The sequence below is a fragment of the Terrapene carolina genome, unplaced genomic scaffold (assembly GCF_002925995.2).
Source record: "Terrapene carolina triunguis isolate 2854851 unplaced genomic scaffold, T_m_triunguis-2.0 Scaffold53, whole genome shotgun sequence".
Classification (NCBI taxonomy): Eukaryota; Metazoa; Chordata; order Testudines; family Emydidae; genus Terrapene; species Terrapene triunguis.
In genome coordinates this window covers 14,296,532-14,317,356 of record NW_020664404.1, presented here as the reverse complement: position 1 = coordinate 14,317,356, position 20,825 = coordinate 14,296,532, and positions in this window count along the sequence as shown.

The window sequence follows — 20,825 nt, the reverse complement described above, 5'->3', positions numbered from 1 at the left end:
ACTGTATGGAGAGACATTCATTAGATCAAGTGGAAAAAATATCCTTGTATCACCAGCAAGTGGATTTAATTTCTCTTTCTCTCTCCTCTGTTTTGTAAGGCGCTGATTATCATAGATTGTGACCCCATAATATTTCCTCATTATTTTTTTTCACTGAGCTCCATTTGAGAAAGCAAGAGGCTTGCTAACCTGTTCCTTCTTGATTAGCCCTGGATGTCCAACTCAAGCTGGAACATATATCTTGAAAAGGGCAGGGGTAAGTCTGCTGTCTCTGTGGCTGGGTAACCATTGCTGTCAGAGCTCTCGCATGTGTTACAAAGCAGACGCACATGTCGGTTTCAGAGAATCCGCAGCAAAGGGATTCCAGAGGCAAAGCCACAGCCCATAGATCCGTGAGCCAGGCCATGTAAATCAACCTGCCAGGGGAGCCTGCTTCACAACAAGACCCACCCAATGCTTAGAAAATGAGAGTCTTGTTCCAAGAACCTTCTCAAGGAAAAGTGGAATCTCTTCTGGACGAGCCAAGTGCCACAAGAATGTTGTCTTCATTAGGAAAGCACAGTCTGTTACATCCCTGCAGTTTATGTGCAGGACGTGCCAGAGACCACGGGCACCATTAGGAGGCTTGGGCCTGTCTCCTAACCATGCATTCAGAGCGATGAATCTGGCTTCTCCAAACAGTGCAGGGGCATCAATGCTTTGCTGCACAGAGGGGCCTGCTCAGAGCTTGCCAGATAGCTGCACTTCTTGGCATGAATGTGCACAGCCCGGTAGCCACTCATGTCAGTAATGAGGAGAAGATACTTGTCACATCATTTCATTAGCATGGAGGTTAGGGAAAGCCAAGGCACAGATGGGAAGGGCCATTTGCAGGAGCAGCCAGTGTGTGCTGCATGCTGCTAGAGTCGTTGGGGCCACGGGTCGCACCTTCAGAGTGGAGATGTGGAAAACTGCTGCACTGTAGACCCTTTGGGGCCTGCTTTGTACTCCTGCATGCTGGTCCTTCAAAGGAGCCCAACACTAACAATGCCCCGGTGCCTCACCACGTGGAGTGGAAGTCTGCCTGGCGTAATAGGCTGGGTTTGACCGTGGGGGGTGTGGGGTTGAGTACAAATGATACATTTACGTGGTTTCTCCATGTGTCCTGCTGCAGTCCTCTGTGTTGTGGAAGGAGGTGGTAACTTGGAAAGATATCTTGGGTGCCCACAGCTGCCTATTCCAATTGCCTACTGAGAGCCCATAGTGTGGTCCGGAAAGATTATCTCTGGCAATGTGTGTGCAAGAAAGGCACTAACTGTGGACATGCACCTTCACGTGCCTATTTCCTAAGTGATAACCAGGAAGCTGAAAATATATTCTGCTCAATGCAGGAAATACCTCTCCCAGTGCAGATCGGTCACTGGAAAAATGTTATCCTTAGGATAGAGAATAGTACTGAATGCTGAAACGGCAATAATCCTACCATAACCTTATTCCTACCCACCCCTGCTCCATGCCAGACCCACGTCATGCTTTGCAGAGTTGATCTCCTAACTCACAGCTTTGGGGGCCTATCCATACAAATCTAGATTACTCAACTTTTTTGTAATGCCAGAGTGGGCAAGGAAGGCCAGAATTAAGATGATTTATTCTGACCTCCTGCATACTGCACAGGCCAGAGAAATCCAGAACACAGGCCATAGACTAGATACTGCAGTAGCACCTTTATCTGTCTCATTATAACACTCTCTTCTTCCTGGAATAGTCTGGATTCTTGGTGATAGGCCATGGAAGTTCCCCCAAATAGTTCCTGTGATATACAGGTCAGGCTAGATGATCACAATGGTGCCTTCTTGCCTTGGAATCTATGACTCTATATTTAGATTTGGGCTTGCTTGCAAACTTTCCTGTCTCCTGTTCTCTTTCCTGTTCCTACTTCCCCTTCAGGAATCTGGAGTTTGAACGGTACTCTTTTGACAGTTACTAAGATTAAAGCATTTTCCTCTTCCATCTTCTTAGTTCAACTAGGGTGACATGATGTTGTGAGCAAGCCATTGCTTTCACAGTTTATTATCTCAACCTGGCTCTCCCCGAGCTCTTGGGTTATTAATGTGGCAGTGAGGTTAATTTACTAGGAGTTCCAGTGTAGGTTATCAATAAGTAATTGTCCCAGAAGGGTGATGGGAAGTGAATATCTCATCTGACTGCCACTTTGCTGCTATCTAGGAAGTAATGACAACTCTGGGTGAATCTTTCTTCTAAAATCCTTTGGAAAGCACACCACAGCATCTCGTATCTGATATTTATAATTGCACTGAACCAAAACAAGTTATGAACTATATATTCTGTATAACCAAACACATATGTGATGCCTTCACACAGCCATCTTCAAGGGTGGGTAAACACACAAAGACCAAATGTTCTCTTTAGTCATTGTCATTTAACAAGTATGAAAATAGCTTTGATTTGGAAAGGATTGAATCTTGGTTTTTGGAAGCTGTTAACTATTTCAACATGTAATGAGGTGTGGGTTTAAATGGGAGTTTAGCTCAGCCAGAACAGACATTAGACCAGGGATCGGCAACGTTTGGCATGTGGCCCTCCAGGGTAAGCCCCATGGTGGGCCGGACCAGTTTGTTTACTTGCCGCGTCCGCAGGTTTGGCTGATCACGGCTCCCACTGGCTGCGGTTCGCCGCTCCAGGCCAATGGGGGCTGCAGGAAACCGCGGCCAGCACATTCCTCGTCCCGCGCCGCTTCCCGCAGCCCCCATTGGCCTGGAGCGGCAACCCACAGCCAGTGGGAGCCGCAATCGGCCAAACCTGCGGATGCGGCAAGTAAACAAACCGGCCCGGCCTGCCAGGGGGCTTACTCTGGAGGGCCACATGCCAAATGATGCTGATCCCTGCATTAGACAAAGCCTTAGTTCAGGGTAGAAGAGTCATTGTGAAACTGGGATGAATTCTGGGGCCATTGGGAGGCATAGGGGGTCATTTGAAATTATTCTCATTGGTTTAGACAGGGTGTCTGATGTTATGCACACAGTTTACAGATCAGGGCTGGATTTGTTTTATAAGTAAAAAGTTGTTGTATGTTAGATTTCTGGGCAATTAATTCTGCGTCAAAGGGAACTCTGGGCAAGTGTGTAGAGTCAATGATGGTACTGAGTGATTCCATGGACTACTGAATTCAAGCTCTGTCATGAGAACACCAAAGCCTCTCCTAGAGCGGCAGCAGAAGGATCTCAGGATAAACCCAAAGCTGCTTCAGAACAGGGTAGTCCAAAGTTCCTCTGCCTGGTGACTGAGTGGGGTTTAATGAATCAGCCCAATCCACAGTGGACTGGCTGAATCTGCCAATAGTGGAAGAAAGATGCTCTAGACAGGTGCTGATGAGGGGGATGAGCTGGGATCAGCTGTGAGTTTTCTATGTGTTCTTGGTCTATGGGTGACGGGAAGGGAGATAATGGAAGCACCTGAAGAGAAACCCCTTAGAAGAGGCTAAAGATCTAATCATTGGGCAGCATAATGCGACAGCCTGTCCCTGGTGGCAAGCAGCCTCAGGGGCCCAGATTTTCCCTTTGAAGCCCTAGATATGTTAGAGTTTTCTCAAGTACTCGGCATTCAGTGTGCACCAACTGGGCCATACTCCTTGAAAGTTACCACGCCCCATGTTGTGATACTGGTGACAGCAGCGCTAGTGGGGAATGAATCAGCCAGTGGGTGATGCCCTCCCAATATCGGTAGCAAATAATTCAGACCCATCCCCAGCCATCCAGAAAGTGTGGCCTTCCATCAGCTTCTCCGGCACTGCGGGGCTGCAGTGTGCAGCTCTCATGCTGATCTGGCTAATTTTGCTCACATGGTCTTTGAACAAACTGCCATTGAGAGACTTCTGTGAGCCTGATCCCTCCATCCAAAGACAACATGCTTCCTGGTGCAGCTGGAATGGGCTCCTAGCTTTCCAAGCACCACTATGCTGCTAGCTTTGATGTGAATCCTGCATCCAGCCCCGGGGTCAGAAATCCTGCATCTTGGCAGGGGGTTAGACTAGGTGATCCTTGCGGTCCCTCCTCTTATGGTGCTAACTGCATAACTGTTAGGTTTAACAGCTGTGCTCCCTGCTTCAGAGGTCTGGAGGAGACAGACCCTGCCAAGGCCTCCCCATGATTCTTAGTTTAAAGAGCCAGCGCGCTGCAGTTCCAGTGAGTCTGAGATGACATGTTTAACGTTTCTTGTTAAATGAACTTAATAAAATGTTAATATCAAGCTAAATGTTTATACGAGTCTTTCCCTGTATATTAATACTTGCCAGACATTGCAGATGTAATTACTGATGATCCTTATTTAATTATTAAATGCCCTGCTGCCCCTTTGCATTAGTACAACCCCTAACCACCCGGCCCAGAGTGTTTACAAGTTCTTTGCTATTTCATATCTTTTCCTCTCACTCATCCTAAATGTTTATTTAATAATCCTGAAAGACCTTTTAAGCTTCCTAGGTTTAATGTTTGCTAAACACCCTGTCACTTCCACTTCTAGTGATAATTCCCTGGCTGCTGCAGAATAGCCGAGACTTTATGTTTTGTCTGAAAGCCCTTCAGAGAGAGATGGGAACGTCGCCTGCTGCAGAGCAGTTAGCTCCATCCACGCAACCTCGGGAGCCCCCAGGTCAGTCATGAGGGACAAAATTAATGAGGAGGCTTAAAGATGCCAAATCAGCCCTGGATTAACAGCTCCAAGACACTTGGTTTACATTCTGCATGCCAGTTTTAGCTGGGAGCATGTGTGTGTGTGATTGGCTGATCCCATGACCCCAGTGCATGCTACAGGGTCCTTGTTCTAGCCATGGGGCTGGGCCCTGCTTAAGCATAGCATTCAGAAAGGAGCGCACTGGTCCTGGTGTACAGATGTCCTTGGTGAACTGGCATTTGGCTCCCACTCCCTATCTGACTGCCTCCCCTTATCCTCCCAGCCCACCTGTCCACGATTTCACCCTCGTTTCTGCCCTGGGCACAGTCAGTCCCCAGACAGGTGAGAGGCCCCTGTAAGTGGCTACAGCAGTGGCATTGGGGCAGCTGTCACTAAGGATTCAGAGATAAGTGTGGGAGCTAAGGGTCCCTGCTTGCTGCTTGTGGCTGGGCCATGACCGTGACTCCCTTTGGAGGGGTGAGCTGGCAGGCAGGGTGGCATGGAGCAGCTGGGGGCTGGCCTGTGGGTGAGCCACAATGCTGTTCCACTGTCCCGCTGCAAAGAGCCCATTGCCCATCAATACAGCTGATGGGGCATTTGGGGCCAGGCTTAAAAAGCTAGCAGTGGTGCAGCCGGGAGCCCTCACTCATGATGAGGAGTCAGTGCTTAGTGTGCAATCTTCTAATGCCCCTGGGCCCATGGCTAGAGCCAGCACCACGTTCCCTATCAACTGGGCCACTGCCCCACCTGAATGCAGGGCTCACTACGGAGGGGCGGCAGCACGGCTGGAGTGAGAGGCATTGGCCAGACTGTGCGGAGGACCCAGAACCGTGGCAGCACAGAGCTGCATAAGCAGAGCTGTCCGTGGGGAGCTTGCACTGCACTGCCTGGCTCCAGCCTGCACTCTCAGACCTTCTGTGAAGGGCTGTCTACTCCACACAGGTGAATAAAGGGTTAACAAGAGTCTGAGTTCTTAATGAGCCCACCTAGCTTCACCTGGAGGGTGACTCAGGCTTGATTGGTGATGAGACCCTGCTGAGGAGGGAGGGAAAGCTGCAGGGGAGCCAGGAGAGAGGTGGAAGGGGCTCTCTGGGAAGGCAGTTGGAAGAAGGCCTCAGGGATGGAATTAACCCCCTGTGGGGGGCCCTGGAGAGGGGGCCAGGTACAAAAAGGCAACCCTGAGGGGTTGGCATTCAGCAAAGAAAGGGGGAGCTGGGAGGGTCTAGGGAGAAGCTGGGGCCAGGGTGCCAGAAGAGAGATTGTGTTAAGCACAGTCCACAGGGAAGCAGCACAAGGGGCTTGGAGGTAGGAACTGGCCCAGGCAAACTGTTGCATGTCTGAAGGAGCAAACCTAGCTGGTTAATATGGGGGCCAGAACCCAGAGAACAGAACTGGCCTGGGTTCCCCTATAGACCCTGAGTAAGGACTATTGAGGTCTGGGTGGGGCTGAAAGATGGGCTGAGGAACATCTGAAGGGCAACAGAAGAATCTTTTATTGTGCTGGGCTCTGTTACCTTGGAAAGGCACCTGGGGCTAAAACAGGACCTGGCTGGAAGGCTTGGCCGGAAGAGGCAGGCCCACCACAGGACCAGAGCGACTCTCAGCAGGGGATGCTAGAGCGGAGACAGCTGCCATGCCCAGCCACATGTGGATGCTGCAGCGGTGAGTCACAATTTGGGATGGTCACTGTCGTCAACAATAAAGTACAGTAAATCAAAGGGGAGAAGTAGTTACTCAGCTTGCACTGTCTCAAAAACAGAAGCAAAGTTCATAAGAATGGCCATACATGGTCAGGCCAATGGTCCATCTAGCCCAGTATCCTGTCTTCTGACAGTGGCCAATGCCAGGTGCCCCAGAGGGAATGAACAGAACAGGTAATCATCAAGTGATCCATCCTGTCACCCGTTCCCAGCTTCTGGCAATCCGAGGTGTATGGACACCTAGAGCATGGAATTGCATCTCTGACCATCTTGACTAATAACCATTGATGGCCCTATCCTCTATGAACTTATCAATACTTTTTGCCTTCACAACATCCCCTAGCAATGAGTGCCACAAGTTGACTCTGTGTTATATGAAGATGTACTTCCTTATGTTAGTTTTAAACCTGCTGCATATTAATTTCATTGGGTGACCCCTGGTCCTTGTGTTATATGAAGGGGTAAATAACACTTCCTTATTCTCTTTCTCCACACCATTCATGATTTTATAGACCTTTATCATATCCCCATTTAGTCATCTGTTCTAAGTTAACCAGTTCCAGTCTTTTTAATTTATCCTCATATAGAAGCTGTTCCACACCCCTAATCATTTTTGTTGCGCTTCTCTGTCATTTTTTTCCATTTCTAATATATCTTTTTTGAGATGGGGTAAGCGGAATGTCATGCAATATTCAAGGTATGGGTGTACTTCGGGTTTATATAGTGGCATTATGATATTTTCTCTGTTTCTTAGTGGTTCCTAACATTGTTAGCTTTTTTTAATTACTGCTGCATATTGAGCAGATGTTTTCAGAGAACTATCTGCAATGACTCAAAGATGTTTCTTGAGTGGTAACAGCTGATTTAGACCCCACCTTTTTGTATGTATAGCTGGGATTATGCTTGCCAATGTGCATTACTTTGCATTTATCAACATTGAATTTCATCTGCCATTTTTTTTGCCCAGTCACCCAGTTCTGTAACTCTTTACAGTCTGCTTTGGACTTAACATCGTGAGTAATTTTGTATCACCTGCAAACTTTGCCACCTCACTGTTACCCCTTTTTCCAGAGCATTTATGAGTATGTTGAACAGCACTGGTACAAATTCTTGGGGGACCCCGCTATTTACCTTTCTCCACTGTGAAAACTGACCATTTATTCCTACCCTTTCCTGTTTTTAACCAGTTACTGATCCATGAGAGGACCTTCCCTCTTATCCCATTATGTTTACTTTGCTTAAGAGCCTTTGGTGAGGGACCTTGTCAAAGGCTTTCTGAAAGTCCAAGTACACTATATTAACTGGATCACCCTTGTCCATATGTTTGTTGACCCCCCTCAAAGAATTCTAATAATTTGTAAAGGGAAATCATGCCTCAACAAAGATGTGTTAACTCTTCCCCAACATATTGTATTCATCTATGTGTCTGATACTTCTGTTGTTCTTTACTATAGTTTCAACCAATTTGCCTGATACTGAAGTTAGGCTCACCGGCCTGTAATTTCCAGGATCACCTATGGAGCCTCTTAAAAAAAACTGGTGTTCCATAAGCTATCCGCCAGTCATCTTCTACAGAAGCTGACTTAACTGGGGTGCTGGAACAATGTGTATAGTGGGGGTGCTGAGAGCCATTGAACCAAATTGTAAACCCTGTATATAATGACACCACTTCAAGTCAGGGGGTGCAGCAGCACCCCTAATTCCAGCACCTATGTTACATACCACACTTAATATCTGCAATTTCATAACTAAGTTCCTGCAGAGCTCTTGGGTGAATACTGTCTGGCCCTCATGACTTATTACTATTTAATTTATCAATTGGTTCTAAAACCTCCTTTATTGAAACTTCAGCCTGGGACAGTTCCTCAGATTTGTCACCTAAAAAGAACGGCTCAGGTTTGGAAATCTCCCCCCACATCCTCTGCAGTGAAGACTGATGCAAAGAATTCTGCACAACAGCCCTGTCTTCTATGAGTGCTCCCTTAGCATCTTTATTGTCCAGTGGCCTCACTTATTGTTGAGCAGGTTTCTTGCTTCCGATGTACTTTAAAAAATTGCTGTTAGTTTTTGTGTCTTTTGCTAGTTGCTCTTCAAATGCTTTGTTGGCCTGCCTTATTATTCTTTTACAATTGACTTGCCAGAGTTTATGCTCCTTTCTATTTTCTTCAGTAGGATTTGACCTCCAGTTTTTAAAAGAAGCCTTTTTATCTCTAACCACCTCTTTTACTCTGTTGTTTAGCCATGGTCGCATTTGTTTAGCCCTCTTACTGTTTGTTTAATCGGGGTGCATGTATAGTTTGATCCTCTATTATGGTGTCTTTAAGATGTTTCCATGCAGCTTGCAGGCATTTCACTATTGTGACTATTTGTTTTAATTTCCATTTAACTAGCCTCCGCATTTTTGTGTCATTCCCCTTTCAGAAGATAAATGCTACTGTGTTTGGTTTCTGTGGTATTTTCCCGCATTCAAGGATGTTAAATTCAATTACATTATGGTTGCATGACTGAGTGGTTCAGCTGTGTTCACCTCTTGACCAGATCCTGTGCATCACTTAGGACTAAATCAGGAATTGCTTCTCTCTTTGTGGGTTCCAGGACTAGCTGCTCCAAGAAGCCATCATTAATGGTGTCTAGAAATGTTATCTCTGCATCCTGTCCTGAGGTGATGTGTACCTCATCACTATAAGGATAGTTGAAATCTGCCACTATTATTGAGTTTTCTGTTTTTGGAACCTCTCATCTCCTTGAGCATTTCACAGTCCCTGTCAGATCCTGGTTAGGTGGGGTAGTATATTCCCACTGCTAGACTCTTATTCAAGCATAAAGAACAGGAGTACTTGTGGCACCTTAGAGACTAACAAATTTATTAGAGCATAAGCTTTCGTGGGCTACAACCCACTTCTTCGGATGCATCCCACGAAAGCTTATGCTCTAATAAATTTGTTAGTCTCTAAGGTGCCACAAGTACTCCTGTTCTTTTTGTGGATACAGACTAACACGGCTGCTACTCTGAAACCTGTCATTATTCAAGCATGGAATTTCTATCCCTAGAGTTCCCCAGCTGCAGAAACAGGGCTGCAGCCACCTCAGCTTCTGCTCCAAGCAGATGTGCTGCAGAATTCCTCTGCGCTCAGCTCGGAGCCTCAGCAGCACTCCATTGTTGGAGCAGGCTCTACCGCTGTCACACTGACATTTTTCCCTGCTGTCCAGCTGGTGTCTAGTGAACTGTGCCAGGCAGCAGTTGGCTGGATCACCCAGGGCAGTGAGGAGACAAGGGTGGGATGTAGAGCTGTTATCACAGCACATTCCTTTCCCCTGTGTACAAGAGAAACAGCAGGAAGAGAGATTCCATTTATCTATCTACCCCAAAGGCACCCAGCCAGCATTCTGAGCATGCTGGCACTGATTTAAAGCTACCAAGCAGGGGCGTTACAAAGCAGAAATCAGCCAAAGCAGCCACCTATCTCTGTCCTTCCCCATATCGCCCTCCAATCAGCAGCTAGCAAAGCCAGTCGGCCCTCTCAACTGCCACAGCCCCCTGCAATGCTGCTCAGGTGGGTGGGCTTTGCAGTGTGCCCAGAAGGTCAACAGGTCTGGGCCATTTTGCACCCGAAGGGGGACAGCCTGCCATGGGAACGGGGCCATGGCTCTCCCAGCAGCGGAGGGCTGGGACACTGCTCGGAGCTCCAGTGCGCACAAAAATGAGTTAGAATTAACCCAAGGTCAGACTTTGTTATAATCAAAACCAGCAACTAAGGGCTCAAGAGGTTGTGGTCAGATACCTGCTACGTTACCGTTGGTTAGAAGTGCTTGGGCATGGACAAAACCATGATCCCAGCTGATGCTCTAGCCATCCCCAGAGACTGAGGGAGAAGACTGCTGACTTGGAAAGCAGGTTAGCTGGTTCTTTTCATCCTTCCCTCTTTGGAGTCTCTGCTTTGTGTTTAATAAAAGCCAAGTATTCTGCTAGTGTCCAAGTGGGTGGTTATACAACATCAGGGAGATGTGCCCTAAACCTGCTGAGCTCTCACGAGAGACTTATTCTGTTAATTCAGGGCTGGGTTTTTTTCCCCCCTATGGTTTTTAATGTTCTGTTAAAAGAAAATTACTCCCCTCCCCCCATATCTGGTTGTGGAACGCCCCAGAATGGCACTGGAGCAAGAGGACCTGATGCTCCAAGCGAATGTGCTGCAATGTAGAACTGGCACTGCCCGGATGCCTGGTGATGCACTAGCTTCTGAAGGAGCCACTTCTCCAGGGCGGGCAGGCCCGAGGTGCAGGAGGGGTCCCAAGTCTGAAGCTAGTTTGAATGGCAGTGGAATGTGGATCACTCACCTCCCAAACGGGGGGGGGGGGGGGAGGCAGCAGAAGCCCAAATGTCTTTCTCTGGGGAGAGGGTAAATGCACTGGAGTTTCTAGCTACAAAGGTTCACCAGGACAATTCACCATGTCTGTTACATGGACAAGTTCTGTCACAATAAACTGTTCACAATGACTAATCCTTGGGTAGCTGGGGGGAGAATGGGTTCTGCTGCTCATTTTTCCTGGGTGGCTGACTCTGAATGGCCTGGCTGCTCTGCATTTCCTGCTAGCTGGAAGGCTCTTAGCAGCCTTTGTTAGAGTGGGATCCAGGGGCTTTTGACAGTCCCTCAGTTACACAGGGTGAGAGGCCACTGCTGGGCACGGCAGGCTCCCTGGGGCTAGGGGCTGATCCACCTCCTGCACATCTCTTGTTCATGTGGAGGGAGACTTGTCCTGCTTTTACACATGCTAATATAGACATCTGAAAGCCAATAGTGCTTATACAATATATACAGAGAGAGAGTTAATGCTAAAAAGATGTCAGCCAGATAACCTAACCTTCCCAGTGCATTACCTCAGTTCCAAAGTTTTCCACAGGCCCCGGCCGTATTAATTTCAGCAAATTAATTTTCCTTCACAAAAGCTTTTGGTTAGTTTGGGATTAAGGCCTTTTTCAGAGTTCATTGTTTTCCCAAGCTGCCTTGTTTTGCCATAATGTTTAGATGCCTGGTTCTATAGGAATTTAATCTCCTAGCTCCTCCAGCAGTTCTGTTCTCTGCTTTAGTGCAAATTGATGATGGAAGATAGCAGTGGGCCTTTCTGCTTCTATTTAACATGTCAGCAGGAAAAGCCATCTGTTTGCAATTATGGGTGCGGCAGAGTTGAAGGATCAGCATGGCAGATTTCATAAAATGATAGGAAACCTTTATCAATTCATAACTCCTCGTGTCATACAGAGGAATATATTTCATTTGAAATAATTAGTCTTTTTTTACAAAATTAAGGAATAAGCCATGAGATTAATATCCAGAGAGAATGCCCTGTGCTCTCCAAGTAGGGGTCATGCTGTCTCTGTCAAAGGGCTGCAGCAGTGGCTTTGGAAATGTTTTCTGATAGTTTTTGGTTTCGTACAGCACCCTTTAAAGCCCTGCTCCCTGGCGGAGGGTCGATGCCAAACGCATCAGGAACCTTCATGATGCAGAGCAGAGAAGCCGGCCTGATAACTGCTCCAACCCGCTGACACATCACCCTGGTGCACACGGGAGTGAACCAAAGGGCAGAGTGGGGCCAGTGGCCAGAACCAGGGTGGCCTTCAAGAAACAAGTGTGGTTTTAACTAGGATGAGCCTGGGGTTTTGAGAGATGGAGCTTTTGTCTTTTCCCCTCCCCCCCAGTGATTAAAAATGGGTGTTGGAGCAAGGTGCCAGATGGACAGCTCACCCTACCCCCTGGGAACAGGCAACAGCAAGGAGAGATTCCTATCCCCTCCCTCCTGCTGCTCAGGTGAGAGGAGCCCAGTCTCCATGGTGCTTTCAGAGCATGGCTAGTCTGTGCCGGTTGCAATGGGTGGGTTGTGTGCTGTGGGTGCTAGTCCGCAGGGTCATAGAATCATAGAGAGAGACCCCTGGGGTTAGCCAAGAGCCTGGTGGTTAGGGCATTCACCTGCAAGTGGGAGAGCTGGATTCAAGCTCCTGCTCCAGCGTGTGGATCAAACCCAGGAATCCCCCATTCCAGCTGAATGCCCTAACCACTGGACTACTGGGTAGAAGGGATCACGTCCTCCTCCCGAGCTCTGTGAATCTCTACCTCTGGTTTCCAATTTCATTTCCTTTTTACTAAAACCCAAAAGGGTTAAAATGCCTGAAATCAAACAGAACATTGTTTGAGCCGAAATGAGGTTTTTCCAGACTTCTCAAGTCGCCAGAATTCTGGCACAGTTTGGGTTTCGGGCTCTCCCAAAGTGATTTTCAGAACTGTTGGCTCACTCAAAACAGAGTGCTGCGCCCAGCTGTATTCCTCCCCTCTGCAGGTCATGCACCGCGGGGGGGGGAGGGGGGGCTCACCGACTGGGCCAACGGGGAGCTCACTCTCCTGGTTAGTCTCCTCCCCTGCCCCCATTTCTAAGAGGTGTGGGGAACTCTTGAGCCAGGCAGAGTAAAAGACTCCATATGCTCCCTCCCTATCCCACAAGTTCTTCTCCTGCTCTTTGAAGGCCATTCCCGGCTGGCTGCAGGCTGCCTTGCAAGTTTGCTCTATAGTATCTGACTGCCTCCCACAACTCAATTAGAACAAAGAGAATTAACTTGAGGGATATGGGGCTACAGGGGCTGTGGTGGCTCAGTTATATTCAGCAGGAACGGTCTGTCTATTTCTGGCTTACAGCAGCATTACTCTCCTTGCCTTTTTCCTAGACAATTATCTGCACTGCTGCTTCCATTCCTTAGTTAAAGGAAGGAATTTCTGTTGCCTGCCAGGCTCTTGCTCTTAGTGGTTCTTGAGGGTACTTTTGAGGGTACTCTCCAGATTCCTACATCATGGCAAAGCTCAACATTTGACTCCACGTTGTGAAGCCTCCTTTTCCAAAGTGGTTACTTGGACCAGTCCTTATACGTTATGCATGGTGGTCTGCTGTGTCCCGGGGCCGCCTCAGTTCTAGCTAGAAGGGAAAGTCGTGGTGTGTTGGATTGGACCATGTGTATGTGATTGCTCTGCCGTTGCTGAGTGACTGCGTCTCCCTGGGGAGCTGACTCAGGTTGCCTGTGAGAGCTAAAGACCAAGCTCACCGTGCTTACAAACAGATGTAAAGGAATGCAGCATTAGGCTGTTAAAAATAATGTCTCCCCCGATTCACGTCTGCGGGAGATGGGTATGCTAAGGAAGCCACATGAAAGGCTAAAGTCAGACACCTGGGACCACGTGCATAAACAGATAAAATTGCATACTAAATCTGTGAGCGCCGATACTGCAGCCATGCTGTAAAGCAAGTCTTTGCCCAGTTTGGGCAAACAGCCCTTGGTTTCTGACTGTTATGGATTATAAGCCCCTCCTCTCGGGCATCTGGGGATGGATTCCCTATGTGAAAGGCGCGTGCTATAGCATGCAGAGGTCACCAGCCCAGGATAATACAAACTGCATCTTAGCTAAAAGCAGGGGGCATTAGGCAGCACTGTCTGGTCATATTTTTCCATAGCTCAAACAAAAGGTCACAGCGGGAATGGGCTATGCAGACCCTTCTTATGGGATTGGGTATAAAAACCTCTTAGCTTCCTGTGCTGCAAATTACAGCACTGCAGAGAATTCACCTTGTTTTCAAAGCTCTGAAATGCTGGGCACTCTGTGGGCTGCTGCAGCTACCTGACTACAGAGCTCATCTGTGCCACTGTTGCCAGCAGAAAGCTAGCTCTGCTCTGCTGTGCACTCAATGTAGGATGACCAGACAGCAAGTGTGAAAAAGTGGTACGGGGGTGGAGGGAGTAATTGGTGCCTATACAAGACAAAGCTCCAAATATCGGGACTGTCCCTATAAAATCGGGACATCTGGTCACTCTAGCTCAATGAGCACCTCTCATCTCAATGCGTTCCCCTTTTCAGTGGGCTGCTTGGGTCTCCTCCCAGCAGGATTCCATCCAGGGGAGGGGGAACAAGAATCCTGCTTCTCAAAGAGAAGAGGAAACGCACTGCAGCGAGGGCTGGGGGAGAAGCAGCTTTGCTGCCTGGCCGAGAGAGAAAGGGGAAGAGATCTCACAGAGCCCCCTCTGCTGGTGCAAAGGCTGCAAAGCTGGAGGGAGTTTGGTAAGAGAACAATGTCAGGCCGAGAAATCATCTCTGGGATTCAGTAAGGAAGTTCTAGAAAATAGGGGCCACTCTCTTCTGGAAAAGGTGGGATTTTTAGGAGGCACATGGCAGCATCTGGGTGAGTGAGTGGATATCATTGCTTTGCCAAAGCACCAGTCTACTCTCACGTTGTAAACCCTCAGCTAATGCCAGCACCACCTAGCAAGTGTGAAAAATCGGGACGGGGTGGGGGGTAAGAGGCCTCTACATAAGAAAAATCTCCAAATATTGGGACTGTCCCTATAAAGTCAGGACATCTGGTCACTCTAGCACCATCACAAATGCTATAACAAACTCCAGACAATCCCCTTCCACCCAGGAAAGCCACATACCCAAACATACTGGCGAGAGGGACAGAGACATTAGAGGGGCAAAAGTCCTGAACTAATTGCCAAACTTTATGCCGCTTTGAGTGCTGCTGAAACAGATACAGTGCAGGGGAGCTGAGCAGCAGACTTCCAGAGCCCCATAGATCAGTCTCCAGAGCATCCAACCCTCCCCCACTTCTCCTTCGCCGAGAGGAATCCAGAGGAAAGTAACCACACTTCCCCTGGAGCCTGGGATCATGAACAGAGTGATCCTTGCACCATCCAGCATCTGGGCCTGCCCACAGATCCTCAGCTCCTATTGAGGCAGGCTAGGAAGCTCTTGGCACCTGCTGTTATACTCTGAGGGGCACCTGTCCCTGCAAACCCTCCTCATAACAAAGAGTGATATTGTTCATCATACTAGCTGCCAGGACTGCATCAGCATGTCCTTCACCCTGCAAGATAACCCTGTCTCCAAATTGTTCCTACTTTCCAAGTCCTAGTGGCACATGCAAATCTTACATCATCAGCTTCTGTACCACCCAGGTGCTAACAATGCTACGGCAAAGATCTGTATAGATGTTACACCAGAAACCTGCTTCTCTGCTTGGATGCACAAGAATGTTGTACTAATTACCTTCACAGCAAATGGTACATAATGAAGGTGTAGCAAAATAAACTGTGCATCGCTTACCCCAGATATCTGCCCGGAGAGGTGTATGGGCCTGGGTAATGAATCAACACTGAACGTTGGCCTGAGTGGGCCTGCTCCCAGTGCAGGTGGGGGGCTCTGGGGATGAGGGTAAAGGATGTGGAGTCAGTGGGAAGAAGAACCAGGCACAGGGAAAAGTGACCGTGTGCTTTCTGTGACCAAATCTACCATCATCACTGTTCTGCAAGATGGAGAGGCGGTGGCAATTCCTGCTCCAGGGAGGATTTTTCATGCCCCAGTGGCTGTGGTGGGCAGTTCACATGTGTAATATGGAAGGGCCCATGGCTTTCATTGGCACAGGTAATGTGTGACTCGCTCCAGCTGTGAAGCAGGTGGCTGCCGGACCGCTTGCTGCTGAGTCCTGTTGGTATGTTGGGGCGGGTGCGTGGGATGGGACCGCTGGGCTCCCCCCACTGAAGATGTTTGTTCCTAAAGGAGAAGGAATGTTCTGGCTTCATTTAAAACACCACAGCTGTTGGTCACGTTGAAAACATTTATTGTTACCAAAGCAAATTCAAAACATAAATTTTTTTTTAAAAAGTCTCAGACTTGAGCCCCATAGAGAAGTTCACATCCGCCTGTCTTCCAACTCCCGTGCAGCACTGTGAAGCAAGGGCTGAGGCTATAGGCTAAGCGTGCCGGAGATTCACCTGGGATAGCCCACCTCTCTGGACAACTGGCCATCCCCATGTATGCCTGGGCAGCTCTAGGTCTAAAACAAGCGGTGTGCTCAGTCCATATACACGACAGCCTTGTGTAAAAGGGGGAAGTAGCCCTGCATGTCCATGCAGCGCAAGAGGGCCCGGCTCTCAGACAGGACTGCTAGGTGCCACTGCAGTACAATGAGAAATAATATCGAGGAGAGGAAGATGTGGCTCCTGCCCCCAGGAGCGTAAAGCCAGACTAACCAGCCCCGATGATTCAGACACACAGTGCCTATGGTGAACAGCAGGAGAGGGTCTGCCTGGCACCATTATGGGTCTGAGAGTGACTCTTGCATAGCAGGGTTAGCTGTGGTGGGCTGGCTGGAAGAGGTGAGATATGAATGAAATGGGGGGGGGGGAGCTGCATGGGGGGAAAATGCAGAAGAAGAGACTGGGAGAAGGTACAAGGGAAGCAGGCAGTTAGAGGAGCAGCAGGAGGGAATGGGAGCAGAGTTGGGTGGCGGCATGTGCCAGGCACTCACTGGTGACTCCGGTCCGATGCCACAACGTTCCTTCTGCAGTGCATCACTGGAGAAATGATGTATTTCTCCCCTGTGATTCCGGCACCATGAATCCAAAGAGAGAGAGAGAACCCCAAAGGTGCAAGAGGGCAGGAAGCACTAAGCCAAGCCTGGGATCTGGGGCCAGATGAAGGGCCAGAGGCACTGTGAAATAATTTGATACCCCAGAACAAGATGCGGCCTGAGGATGCCCAGCCCCAGCCCAGGCTGCAGTGGGTTCCTGACGGTGGTGGTTACATGAGACTTCGATAAGAAACATGTTTCTAGGGTGATTTAGAATCTTTGTTTCCCATTAGCTTTGATCATGACAAAGGAGAGCTGAAGCTCATAAAGTTCTCCTGTCTGAATGGGATTAATGGGAACCGTCTTTCCATGCTTTTCTGAGGCTTCCCAACAGGCACCCCCAGCCGTTCGGCCAATTCCTGCTTGGCCTGACGCAGCTCTGTGGAGTGACGGGGAAAATAATTTCTCACACCACTTGGAGACAAAACCTGGATTTAATTTCAGTCTGAGCAGAGACTCGGCTCGGGCAGGCTTTGCAAGGAAACTTGAACTGCTTTTGTGTCTGTACAGGGATGTGGCATTAGCAGGTAGCAATGCTGGAGCCAGGAAATCCCCCTGGATGCTGCACCGAGAGATTCATACAAACCAAGGCCAAAGCCAGTTCATTAGATTTCAAACACATGAATGGGCTGATAAACTGCCAGCCCAGCTGTGTGGAGTGATGGAAATTCAGTGTTGTTTTCATGGGCTTGTCTGCTGATTATTAATAAGCAATTAGTTTCCATAAGTCCTCGACCGCAGGTTTCCTTTGTGGGTTATATCATTTCATGATGTATGACTGTAGAATCTAGTGACCTCAGCTGAGGTCAGGCCCTCACTACGGCAGTCCCTGTCCTAGAAAGTTTAGTCTGTGCACAGTGTTACAGGAGTGCTCCCTAGCTGTGTATAGGTAAATAGTTCATGGGTAAGATGCCAGTAGATGGTGCTCAGGAATACATGCCATAGTTGCTGGATGTTGTAGGACTGGTAAAACTTGTAGCTGTGCGCTGGCTGCCTGTGGCAGGGCTCAAGACCCAGGCGGTGCAAAGCACTGCCATCCAGAGCCGGTCGCATTTTACTCCCACTTTGCACAGGTGTAAATGATGAGACAAGGCAGAGGTGAATCAAGCTCTCTGGGCCTGATGCTTGGGTGCTGCTGTTCTGAGCTCTGCCACTCATCCGCTGAGCTGCCTTGGGCACCTAGGGGAAGGGTGCTGGGGAAGTGAATTAACAGACTACACCCGCCCTACAGCTGAGGCTGCAGCTCTGACCTGCTCATGTATACAAAGGAAAAGCACCCTCTTGTCAAGGAGCTGCCATGACGTGTCCATGTGTGTCTGTAGCCTGAGCTGCTCTTCCCCCCCCCCCCACTTCTCTAACAAACCTCACCTGAGCTCAGGTTGGATCTCCAAATTGTTCCCACTTTCCAAGCCTAGTCGCAGAGCTCACCTTCTCCAGCTGCTGCAGCTAACAGCTGTCTACCGAGGGACTTGGACAAGAGCAACGAGTCGGAATAACCGTGAGTGTTGGTTGGGCTCACCTACGTACGGATACACCCGGCGCATGGGACACCCATCAGGGAGAGCAGTTCCTCATAACTCTCTCCATGAGAGTGAGTGGAGGTTTGATTCCAGGACAAGGCTGTGTCCATGACAGGCTCTGGTTCACACACGCAGCGGGTAAGCTCTCTAGGGCAGGGACAGTCTCTCTCGTTCTTGGCAGTCCTGTAATAAGCCGACCTACCAGGAGAGGGGTTGGTGTGAGTGGGTCCTGTGGCTGCGTTTCACAGGACTGTGGTCGGAATGGATCTACTGTCTAAGTGCGATCCCTGGACGTTCCTGCTGAGAAATGGCAGGGGGCTGAGTCATAGGCTCAGAGCTTGGGGGATGTGGGGCGGATGGAATAGCAGAGGTGCTGCATGTCAGAACTGAGGTGCATTGGCAGAACTGTGGGGGGAGGTGAGGTTGCGACTAAGGCTGCAATAACAGGAAATGCTGCAGGTGAGGGTGCAGGTGAGCTGTTCTCATAGTACCTGCCCAGGCAGTGCTTTCGAGTGCCTGCCTTCAGCGTCACTAGCCTCACTCCCGGTTCGATTGGCTGATATAAGTGGCTCTTCAGACTGGCTCCCAGAGCGGAGAGCAGTTCCCAACCCTTACCAGTTCAGAGCTTCAGAGCACAACCAGCAGCTGAAAGGAGCTCAGAGCTGGCAGGTTTAGATGTTGAATTCTGTTCCATTGAGGCTTAGGGGTTCTTTGATCTTGATACCACCAACGCAGCCGTGAATCATTCCCCTGTTCTCACGGCGAAGCTGTGAAGTCCCCAAGAGACAGAGCGCGGCACTGTGGTATTCAGAGGGGCAGGGGCACTTTACCACATCCTCCGGGCCTTCGTGTGCAGCTGGCAGGACTTCTCCCTGGGCACCAAGCAAGTCACCTTAGGGCAGCTTTTCATTTTTTTTACTAACACGTAAAGACGTGAAAATAGTCAAAACAGAAGGTTCAAATTCCCTGAAAACTCCAACCCCACATGGCTGAACAACCCCTAACCTGCTGCTATGGGCTGTGACTCCCAGGGACCTGTTCTCTACACCCGCCACGCAGGTAACGCCCATTGACTCCTCTCCTGCAGGATGCAGCACTAGAATGAGGTCGTATGCCCTTTTATTAAACAGACTAGGAGACCTGCCAGGCCTCTGCTTCCATGCCAGTGTGCCCAGCCAGCATCACTCTGCTTCTCACTGCCAGCCCGCATTCACGAGGCACCTTGAGGGTCGTGTGGAGGAGCGTATGACCTAAGAGTTGCTTCCAGTATCCCCTTCAGAGTTCAACAGCATGACCTAGTAAGAGGGCATGGTAGTGACTCCATAGCTAAGTCCAGACCTTGCATTGTTTTCTGCCCACTTTGGCTTTTGACTGAAGGAAGCAATCTGTTGGTTAATTCCTGGTGTTAAAGCCGGAGAAGAATTTTTAGTGGGAATTTGGAAACTAGAAGATCGACTCATTAATTTGGTGCTTAGTCTCCAGTTAGCTGGGTTTAATTGTCAACATGCCACCTCATGATCCTGTGCTCCCCTTTTTCTCAACATAGAAAATATTTGAGTGTTTCAAATCTCACATCCACCCCCTCAGCGCACAGGGTGTTTTACACAGAAAGCTCATTCTAAAAAAATATAGTAATAAATCTCCATTTGCACTTTGCAACTATTGCGTGGTTTGTAACGGGGAAGAATTAAGGCCGCTTGGGTGCGAGTCAGTGATAACCTTGAATGGTCTGTGTGTGTGTGAGGACAGAGTGTTAAGACTGGTGTCAAGACAGCTTGTGTCCCTGTAGCTTATAACTTCCTATAGTGTTTTACAATGTATTTAATGTAACAGTGTCTTGCACTTGTCAGCCCAGCCTGTTACCCAGGAAAGGTTTCATTTTGGAATAAGCATTAGAACTGCACACACTGGCTTGTAGGCTCTCACTGATGTTCCTTAAGCAAACCTGCTTTCCAGAAGAAACCTGAAATCACCTGTTCAGATAAGAGCAAACAAGAGGGTGAGAATAAAGTGCAAGAGGAGAATGGGAGGCTGTGTAGTATGATAGTTAAGGCAATGAACTGGGTCTTAGACCGGAATCCAATTCCTATCTCTGCTGTGTCACCCTGGCTTTTTACCTTTTGTCTCCCATCTTTTGTCGGTTTAGACTCAGCTCCTCAGTGCATGGACTGTCTCTTGCCTTCTTTGAGTACAGAATGGAGCACTGAGCTGGGTTGGGACCTTTGGGCACTACCATACCAATGCTAATAGAAGAATGCACTTGAGGCACTAGCGCCTCTTTGAGGGGTGATATTCCCCATGAGATCTCCGTGCCTGGTAGGGTGACCAGACAGCAAGTGTAAAAAAATCAGGACTGGGGTGGGGGTGTAATAGGTGCCTATATAAGAAAAAGCCCCCAAAATTGGGACTGTCCCTATAAAATCGGGACAGCTGGTCACCCTAGTGCCTGGGGTGGAGGCAGATCCTCCTCTGATGCTGTTCCTATGCTGGTGCA